General features: G+C 39.4%; 10 non-coding genes across 10 annotated transcripts; all 10 read left to right on the top strand.

Moving 5' to 3' along the window:
• Positions 1 to 660: 660 nt before the first annotated feature.
• Positions 661 to 733, top strand: trnar-acg. Its single transcript has one exon. It is a non-coding gene; the product is annotated as a tRNA-Arg (tRNA).
• A 210-nt stretch (positions 734 to 943) lies between these two features.
• trnae-uuc lies at positions 944 to 1,015 on the top strand. The gene has a single exon. It is a non-coding gene; the product is annotated as a tRNA-Glu (tRNA).
• Positions 1,016 to 1,999: 984 nt separating this feature from the next.
• Positions 2,000 to 2,072, top strand: trnar-acg. The gene has a single exon. It is a non-coding gene; the product is annotated as a tRNA-Arg (tRNA).
• A 210-nt stretch (positions 2,073 to 2,282) lies between these two features.
• trnae-uuc lies at positions 2,283 to 2,354 on the top strand. Its single transcript has one exon. It is a non-coding gene; the product is annotated as a tRNA-Glu (tRNA).
• Positions 2,355 to 4,004: 1,650 nt separating this feature from the next.
• Positions 4,005 to 4,077, top strand: trnar-acg. Its single transcript has one exon. It is a non-coding gene; the product is annotated as a tRNA-Arg (tRNA).
• Positions 4,078 to 5,343: 1,266 nt separating this feature from the next.
• Positions 5,344 to 5,416, top strand: trnar-acg. Its single transcript has one exon. It is a non-coding gene; the product is annotated as a tRNA-Arg (tRNA).
• A 210-nt stretch (positions 5,417 to 5,626) lies between these two features.
• On the top strand, positions 5,627 to 5,698 carry trnae-uuc. The gene has a single exon. It is a non-coding gene; the product is annotated as a tRNA-Glu (tRNA).
• A 984-nt stretch (positions 5,699 to 6,682) lies between these two features.
• On the top strand, positions 6,683 to 6,755 carry trnar-acg. The gene has a single exon. It is a non-coding gene; the product is annotated as a tRNA-Arg (tRNA).
• A 210-nt stretch (positions 6,756 to 6,965) lies between these two features.
• trnae-uuc lies at positions 6,966 to 7,037 on the top strand. Its single transcript has one exon. It is a non-coding gene; the product is annotated as a tRNA-Glu (tRNA).
• Positions 7,038 to 8,020: 983 nt separating this feature from the next.
• trnar-acg lies at positions 8,021 to 8,093 on the top strand. Its single transcript has one exon. It is a non-coding gene; the product is annotated as a tRNA-Arg (tRNA).
• The last annotated feature ends 1,081 nt before the right edge of the window (positions 8,094 to 9,174 follow it).

Below are 9,174 nucleotides of genomic sequence, written 5' to 3' on the forward strand. Positions count from 1 at the left end.
AGTGGCGCAATGGATAACGTGTCTGATAACAGGTCAGAAGATTGAATATTTGACTCCTGTTTGGCTCAAAACTAGATTCATTTGACCAAAATCAAGCTGGGAAAAATACTGTATACTTTTCATTGTGTCTGGCAGTTCTCGATTCAAACACATTTTAGACTGATTTTATATGGGACTTTTCTCCAACATCGCTGAGAAAAAGATGGAGCTTGTAATTACAACAAGCATCATTTCAACGTTTATGGATTTGTCTGTGATGTTTTTTTAAAGTAACTGTCTTCCCATATGGTCTGGCTTTTAGGATTTCTGGTTTTCGCCCGGGTTGAACTCCCAGTATGGGAAAGAACATCTTGTCATTTGGGATGCACTTGTGTAAGAACAGATACCACATTTTAACTGGCAGCAGAATCACACAACACAACAATATTCCCTCAGCAACAGCAAATGTGACATGTTTTGTAGATTCATAATTTACAAGACTTTTTAAACATTGAATACACTTCAAGTTTGCATTTCTTGCTCTTCAGTAAAATTCATGCAACAACAGGAGGATCAAATTAAGATATGCATCTGAAACAGAAAACCAAGGAACCTTGTTGTTGACAGACACAATGACTGTGTACACTGGTCTAGCTGTGACCTGACTTCAGCTTAGACGTGGGGCCAGTGGCGCAATGGATAACGTGTCTGACTACGGATCAGAAGATTCTAGGTTCGACTCCTGGCTGGCTCGATACTTAATTTAATTTATTGAAATCAAGCCGGGATTGATACTGTATACTTTTCAGTGCTTCTGGCTGTTCTCACTTCAAACTCATTTTAGACTGATTTCATCTGGACATTCCCCAACATCTCAGAGAAAAAAAGATGTAGCTTTTAATCCAAAAGGCATAATGTCAACATTTAAAGATTTGTCTGTGATGTGTATTTTAAGTATGTGTCTTTCCATATGGTCTAGCGGTTAGGATTCCTGGTTTTCACCCAGGTGGCCCGGGTTCAACTCCCGGTATGGGAAAGAATATCTTGTTGTTTGGGATGCACTTGTGTAACAACAGATACTGCATTTTAACTGGCAGCAGTTTCACACAACACAACAATATTCCCTCAGCAACAGGAAATGTGACATGTTATGTAGATTCAAATTATACAAGGCATTTTAAACGTTGAATACACTTCATTGCTGCATTTCTTGCTCTGCAGTAAAATTCATGCAACAACAGGAGGATCAAATTAAGATTTGCATCTGTAACAGAAATCCCAAGGAACCTTGTCGGTGACAGAAGCTATGACTGTGTACACTGGCCTAGGTGTGTCCTGACTTCAGCTTGGCTGTGCGGCCAGTGGCGCAATGGATAACGTGTCTGATAACAGGTCAGAAGATTGAATATTTGACTCCTGTTTGGCTCAAAACTAGATTTATTTGACCAAAATCAAGCTGGGAAAAATACTGTATACTTTTCATTGTGTCTGGCAGTTCTCGATTCAAACACATTTTAGACTGATTTTATATGGGACTTTTCTCCAACATCGCTGAGAAAAAGATGGAGCTTGTAATTACAACAAGCATCATTTCAACGTTTATGGATTTGTCTGTGATGTTTTTTTAAAGTAATTGTCTTCCCATATGGTCTGGCTTTTAGGATTTCTGGTTTTCGCCCGGGTTGAACTCCCAGTATGGGAAAGAACATCTTGTCATTTGGGATGCACTTGTGTAAGAACAGATACCACATTTTAACTGGCAGCAGAATCACACAACACAACAATATTCCCTCAGCAACAGCAAATGTGACATGTTTTGTAGATTCATAATTTACAAGACTTTTTAAACATTGAATACACTTCAAGTTTGCATTTCTTGCTCTTCAGTAAAATTCATGCAACAACAGGAGGATCAAATTAAGATATGCATCTGAAACAGAAAACCAAGGAACCTTGTTGTTGACAGACACAATGACTGTGTACACTGGTCTAGCTGTGACCTGACTTCAGCTTAGACGTGGGGCCAGTGGCGCAATGGATAACGTGTCTGACTACGGATCAGAAGATTCTAGGTTCGACTCCTGGCTGGCTCGATACTTAATTTAATTTATTGAAATCAAGCCGGGATTGATACTGTATACTTTTCAGTGCTTCTGGCTGTTCTCACTTCAAACTCATTTTAGACTGATTTCATCTGGACATTCCCCAACATCTCAGAGAAAAAAAGATGTAGCTTTTAATCCAAAAGGCATAATGTCAACATTTAAAGATTTGTCTGTGATGTGTATTTTAAGTATGTGTCTTCCCATATGGTCTAGCGGTTAGGATTCCTGGTTTTCACCCAGGTGGCCCGGGTTCAACTCCCGGTATGGGAAAGAATATCTTGTTGTTTGGGATGCACTTGTGTAACAACAGATACTGCATTTTAACTGGCAGCAGTTTCACACAACACAACAATATTCCCTCAGCAACAGGAAATGTGACATGTTATGTAGATTCAAATTATACAAGGCATTTTAAACGTTGAATACACTTCATTGCTGCATTTCTTGCTCTGCAGTAAAATTCATGCAACAACAGGAGGATCAAATTAAGATTTGCATCTGTAACAGAAATCCCAAGGAACCTTGTCGGTGACAGAAGCTATGACTGTGTACACTGGCCTAGGTGTGTCCTGACTTCAGCTTGGCTGTGCGGCCAGTGGCGCAATGGATAACGTGTCTGATAACAGGTCAGAAGATTGAATATTTGACTCCTGTTTGGCTCAAAACTAGATTTATTTGACCAAAATCAAGCTGGGAAAAATACTGTATACTTTTCATTGTGTCTGGCAGTTCTCGATTCAAACACATTTTAGACTGATTTTATATGGGACTTTTCTCCAACATCGCTGAGAAAAAGATGGAGCTTGTAATTACAACAAGCATCATTTCAACGTTTATGGATTTGTCTGTGATGTTTTTTTAAAGTAACTGTCTTCCCATATGGTCTGGCTTTTAGGATTCCTGGTTTTCGCCCGGGTTGAACTCCCAGTATGGGAAAGAATATCTTGTTGTTTGGGATGCACTTGTGTAACAACAGATACTGCATTTTAACTGGCAGCAGTTTCACACAACACAACAATATTCCCTCAGCAACAGGAAATGTGACATGTTATGTAGATTCAAATTATACAAGGCATTTTAAACGTTGAATACACTTCATTGCTGCATTTCTTGCTCTGCAGTAAAATTCATGCAACAACAGGAGGATCAAATTAAGATTTGCATCTGTAACAGAAATCCCAAGGAACCTTGTCGGTGACAGAAGCTATGACTGTGTACACTGGCCTAGGTGTGTCCTGACTTCAGCTTGGCTGTGCGGCCAGTGGCGCAATGGATAACGTGTCTGATAACAGGTCAGAAGATTGAATATTTGACTCCTGTTTGGCTCAAAACTAGATTTATTTGACCAAAATCAAGCTGGGAAAAATACTGTATACTTTTCATTGTGTCTGGCAGTTCTCGATTCAAACACATTTTAGACTGATTTTATATGGGACTTTTCTCCAACATCGCTGAGAAAAAGATGGAGCTTGTAATTACAACAAGCATCATTTCAACGTTTATGGATTTGTCTGTGATGTTTTTTTAAAGTAACTGTCTTCCCATATGGTCTGGCTTTTAGGATTCCTGGTTTTCGCCCGGGTTGAACTCCCAGTATGGGAAAGAACATCTTGTCATTTGGGATGCACTTGTGTAAGAACAGATACCACATTTTAACTGGCAGCAGAATCACACAACACAACAATATTCCCTCAGCAACAGCAAATGTGACATGTTTTGTAGATTCATAATTTACAAGACTTTTTAAGCATTGAATACACTTCAAGTTTGCATTTCTTGCTCTTCAGTAAAATTCATGCAACAACAGGAGGATCAAATTAAGATATGCATCTGAAACAGAAAACCAAGGAACCTTGTTGTTGACAGACACAATGACTGTGTACACTGGTCTAGCTGTGACCTGACTTCAGCTTAGACGTGGGGCCAGTGGCGCAATGGATAACGTGTCTGACTACGGATCAGAAGATTCTAGGTTCGACTCCTGGCTGGCTCGATACTTAATTTAATTTATTGAAATCAAGCCGGGATTGATACTGTATACTTTTCAGTGCTTCTGGCTGTTCTCACTTCAAACTCATTTTAGACTGATTTCATCTGGACATTCCCCAACATCTCAGAGAAAAAAAGATGTAGCTTTTAATCCAAAAGGCATAATGTCAACATTTAAAGATTTGTCTGTGATGTGTATTTTAAGTATGTGTCTTCCCACATGGTCTAGCGGTTAGGATTCCTAGTTTTCACCCAGGTGGCCTGGGTTCAACTCCCGGTATGGGAAAGAATATCTTGTTGTTTGGGATGCACTTGTGTAACAACAGATATTGCATTTTTACTGGCAGCAGTTTCACACAACACAACAATATTCCCTCAGCAACAGGAAATGTGACATGTTATGTAGATTCAAATTATACAAGGCATTTTAAACGTTGAATACACTTCATTGCTGCATTTCTTGCTCTGCAGTAAAATTCATGCAACAACAGGAGGATCAAATTAAGATTTGCATCTGTAACAGAAATCCCAAGGAACCTTGTCGGTGACAGAAGCTATGACTGTGTACACTGGCCTAGGTGTGTCCTGACTTCAGCTTGGCTGTGCGGCCAGTGGCGCAATGGATAACGTGTCTGATAACAGGTCAGAAGATTGAATATTTGACTCCTGTTTGGCTCAAAACTAGATTTATTTGACCAAAATCAAGCTGGGAAAAATACTGTATACTTTTCATTGTGTCTGGCAGTTCTCGATTCAAACACATTTTAGACTGATTTTATATGGGACTTTTCTCCAACATCGCTGAGAAAAAGATGGAGCTTGTAATTACAACAAGCATCATTTCAACGTTTATGGATTTGTCTGTGATGTTTTTTTAAAGTAACTGTCTTCCCATATGGTCTGGCTTTTAGGATTTCTGGTTTTCGCCCGGGTTGAACTCCCAGTATGGGAAAGAACATCTTGTCATTTGGGATGCACTTGTGTAAGAACAGATACCACATTTTAACTGGCAGCAGAATCACACAACACAACAATATTCCCTAAGCAACAGCAAATGTGACATGTTTTGTAGATTCATAATTTACAAGACTTTTTAAACATTGAATACACTTCAAGTTTGCATTTCTTGCTCTTCAGTAAAATTCATGCAACAACAGGAGGATCAAATTAAGATATGCATCTGAAACAGAAAACCAAGGAACCTTGTTGTTGACAGACACAATGACTGTGTACACTGGTCTAGCTGTGACCTGACTTCAGCTTAGACGTGGGGCCAGTGGCGCAATGGATAACATGTCTGACTACGGATCAGAAGATTCTAGGTTCGACTCCTGGCTGGCTCAATACTTAATTTAATTTATTGAAATCAAGCCGGGATTGATACTGTATACTTTTCAGTGCTTCTGGCTGTTCTCACTTCAAACTCATTTTAGACTGATTTCATCTGGACATTCCCCAACATCTCAGAGAAAAAAAGATGTAGCTTTTAATCCAACAGGCATAATGTCAACATTTAAAGATTTGTCTGTGATGTGTATTTTAAGTTTGTGTCTTCCCATATGGTCTAGCGGTTAGGATTCCTGGTTTTCACCCAGGTGGCCCGGGTTCAACTCCCGGTATGGGAAAGAATATCTTGTCGTTTGGGATGCACTTGTGTAACAACAGATATTGCATTTTAACTGGCAGCAGTTTCACACAACACAACAATATTCCCTCAGCAACAGGAAATGTGACATGTTATGTAGATTCAAATTATACAAGGCATTTTAAACGTTGAATACACTTCATTGCTGCATTTCTTGCTCTGCAGTAAAATTCATGCAACAACAGGAGGATCAAATTAAGATTTGCATCTGTAACAGAAATCCCAAGGAACCTTGTCGGTGACAGAAGCTATGACTGTGTACACTGGCCTAGGTGTGTCCTGACTTCAGCTTGGCTGTGCGGCCAGTGGCGCAATGGATAACGTGTCTGATAACAGGTCAGAAGATTGAATATTTGACTCCTGTTTGGCTCAAAACTAGATTTATTTGACCAAAATCAAGCTGGGAAAAATACTGTATACTTTTCATTGTGTCTGGCAGTTCTCGATTCAAACACATTTTAGACTGATTTTATATGGGACTTTTCTCCAACATCGCTGAGAAAAAGATGGAGCTTGTAATTACAACAAGCATCATTTCAACGTTTATGGATTTGTCTGTGATGTTTTTTTAAAGTAACTGTCTTCCCATATGGTCTGGCTTTTAGGATTTCTGGTTTTCGCCCGGTTTGAACTCCCAGTATGGGAAAGAACATCTTGTCATTTGGGATGCACTTGTGTAAGAACAGATACCACATTTTAACTGGCAGCAGAATCACACAACACAACAATATTCCCTCAGCAACAGCAAATGTGACATGTTTTGTAGATTCATAATTTACAAGACTTTTTAAACATTGAATACACTTCAAGTTTGCATTTCTTGCTCTTCAGTAAAATTCATGCAACAACAGGAGGATCAAATTAAGATATGCATCTGAAACAGAAAACCAAGGAACCTTGTTGTTGACAGACACAATGACTGTGTACACTGGTCTAGCTGTGACCTGACTTCAGCTTAGACGTGGGGCCAGTGGCGCAATGGATAACGTGTCTGACTACGGATCAGAAGATTCTAGGTTCGACTCCTGGCTGGCTCAATACTTAATTTAATTTATTGAAATCAAGCCGGGATTGATACTGTATACTTTTCAGTGCTTCTGGCTGTTCTCACTTCAAACTCATTTTAGACTGATTTCATCTGGACATTCCCCAACATCTCAGAGAAAAAAAGATGTAGCTTTTAATCCAACAGGCATAATGTCAACATTTAAAGATTTGTCTGTGATGTGTATTTTAAGTTTGTGTCTTCCCATATGGTCTAGCGGTTAGGATTCCTGGTTTTCACCCAGGTGGCCCGGGTTCAACTCCCGGTATGGGAAAGAATATCTTGTCGTTTGGGATGCACTTGTGTAACAACAGATATTGCATTTTAACTGGCAGCAGTTTCACACAACACAACAATATTCCCTCAGCAACAGGAAATGTGACATGTTATGTAGATTCAAATTATACAAGGCATTTTAAACGTTGAATACACTTCATTGCTGCATTTCTTGCTCTGCAGTAAAATTCATGCAACAACAGGAGGATCAAATTAAGATTTGCATCTGTAACAGAAATCCCAAGGAACCTTGTCGGTGACAGAAGCTATGACTGTGTACACTGGCCTAGGTGTGTCCTGACTTCAGCTTGGCTGTGCGGCCAGTGGCGCAATGGATAACGTGTCTGATAACAGGTCAGAAGATTGAATATTTGACTCCTGTTTGGCTCAAAACTAGATTTATTTGACCAAAATCAAGCTGGGAAAAATACTGTATACTTTTCATTGTGTCTGGCAGTTCTCGATTCAAACACATTTTAGACTGATTTTATATGGGACTTTTCTCCAACATCGCTGAGAAAAAGATGGAGCTTGTAATTACAACTTGCATCATTTCAACGTTTATGGATTTGTCTGTGATGTTTTTTTAAGTAACTGTCTTCCCATATGGTCTGGCGTTTAGGATTCCTGGTTTTCGCCCGGGTTGAACTCCCAGTATGGGAAAGAACATCTTGTCATTTGGGATGCACTTGTGTAAGAAAAAATACCACATTTTAACTGGCAGCAGAATCACACAACACAACAATATTCCCTCAGCAACAGCAAATGTGACATGTTTTGTAGATTCATAATTTACAAGACTTTTTAAACATTGAATACACTTCAAGTTTGCATTTCTTGCTCTGCAGTAAAATTCATGCAACAACAGGAGGATCAAATGAAGATATGCATCTGAAACAGAAAACCAAGGAACCTTGTTGTTGACAGACGCAATGACTGTGTACACTGGTCTAGTTGTGACCTGACTTCAGCTTAGACGTGGGGCCAGTGGCGCAATGGATAATGTGTCTGACTACGGATCAGAAGATTCTAGGTTCGACTCCTGGCTGGCTCGATACTTAATTTAATTGATTGAAATCAAGCCGGGATTGACACTGAATACTTTTCAGTGCTTCTGGCTGTTCTCACTTCAACCTCATTTTAGACTGATTTCATCTGGACATTCCCCAACATCTCAGAGAAAAAAAGATGTAGCTTTTAATCCAACAGGCATAATGTCAACATTTAAAGATTTGTCTGTGATGTGTATTTTAAGTATGTGTCTTCCCATATGGTCTAGTGGTTGGTCCTGGTTTTCACCCAGGTGGCCCGGGTTCAACTCCCGGTATGGGAAAGAATTTCGTGTCGTTTGGGATGCACTTGTGTAACAACAGATACTGCAATTTAACTGACAGCAGTTTCACACAACACAACAATATTCCCTCAGCAACAGGAAATGTGACATGTTATGTAGATTCAAATTATACAAGGCATTTTAAACGTTGAATACACTTCATGACTGCATTTCTTGCTCTGCAGTAAAATTAATGCAACAACAGGAGGATCAAATTAAGATTTGCATCTGTAACAGAAATCCCAAGGAACCTTGTCGTGACAGAAGCTATGACTGTGTACACTGGCCTAGGTGTGTCCTGACTTCAGCTTGGCTGTCCGGCCAGTGGCGCAATGGATAACGTGTCTGATAACAGGTCAGAAGATTGAATATTTGACTCCTGTTTGGCTCAAAACTAGATTTATTTGACCAAAATCAAGCTGGGAAAAATACTGTATACTTTTCATTGTGTCTGGCAGTTCTCGATTCAAACACATTTTAGACTGATTTTATATGGGACTTTTCTCCAACATCTCTGAGAAAAAGATGGAGCTTGTAATTACAACTTGCATCATTTCAACGTTTATGGATTTGTCTGTGATGTTTTTTTAAGTAACTGTCTTCCCATATGGTCTGGCGTTTAGGATTCCTGGTTTTCGCCCGGGTTGAACTCCCAGTATGGGAAAGAACATCTTGTCATTTGGGATGCACTTGTGTAAGAACAGATACCACATTGTAACTGGCAGCAGAATCACACAACACAACAATATTCCCTCAGCAACAGCAAATGTGACATGTTTTGTAGATTCATAATTTACAAGAC

The sequence above is a fragment of the Oncorhynchus mykiss genome, unplaced genomic scaffold, assembly GCF_013265735.2.
Source record: "Oncorhynchus mykiss isolate Arlee unplaced genomic scaffold, USDA_OmykA_1.1 un_scaffold_551, whole genome shotgun sequence".
NCBI classification, from domain to species: domain Eukaryota; kingdom Metazoa; phylum Chordata; class Actinopteri; order Salmoniformes; family Salmonidae; genus Oncorhynchus; species Oncorhynchus mykiss.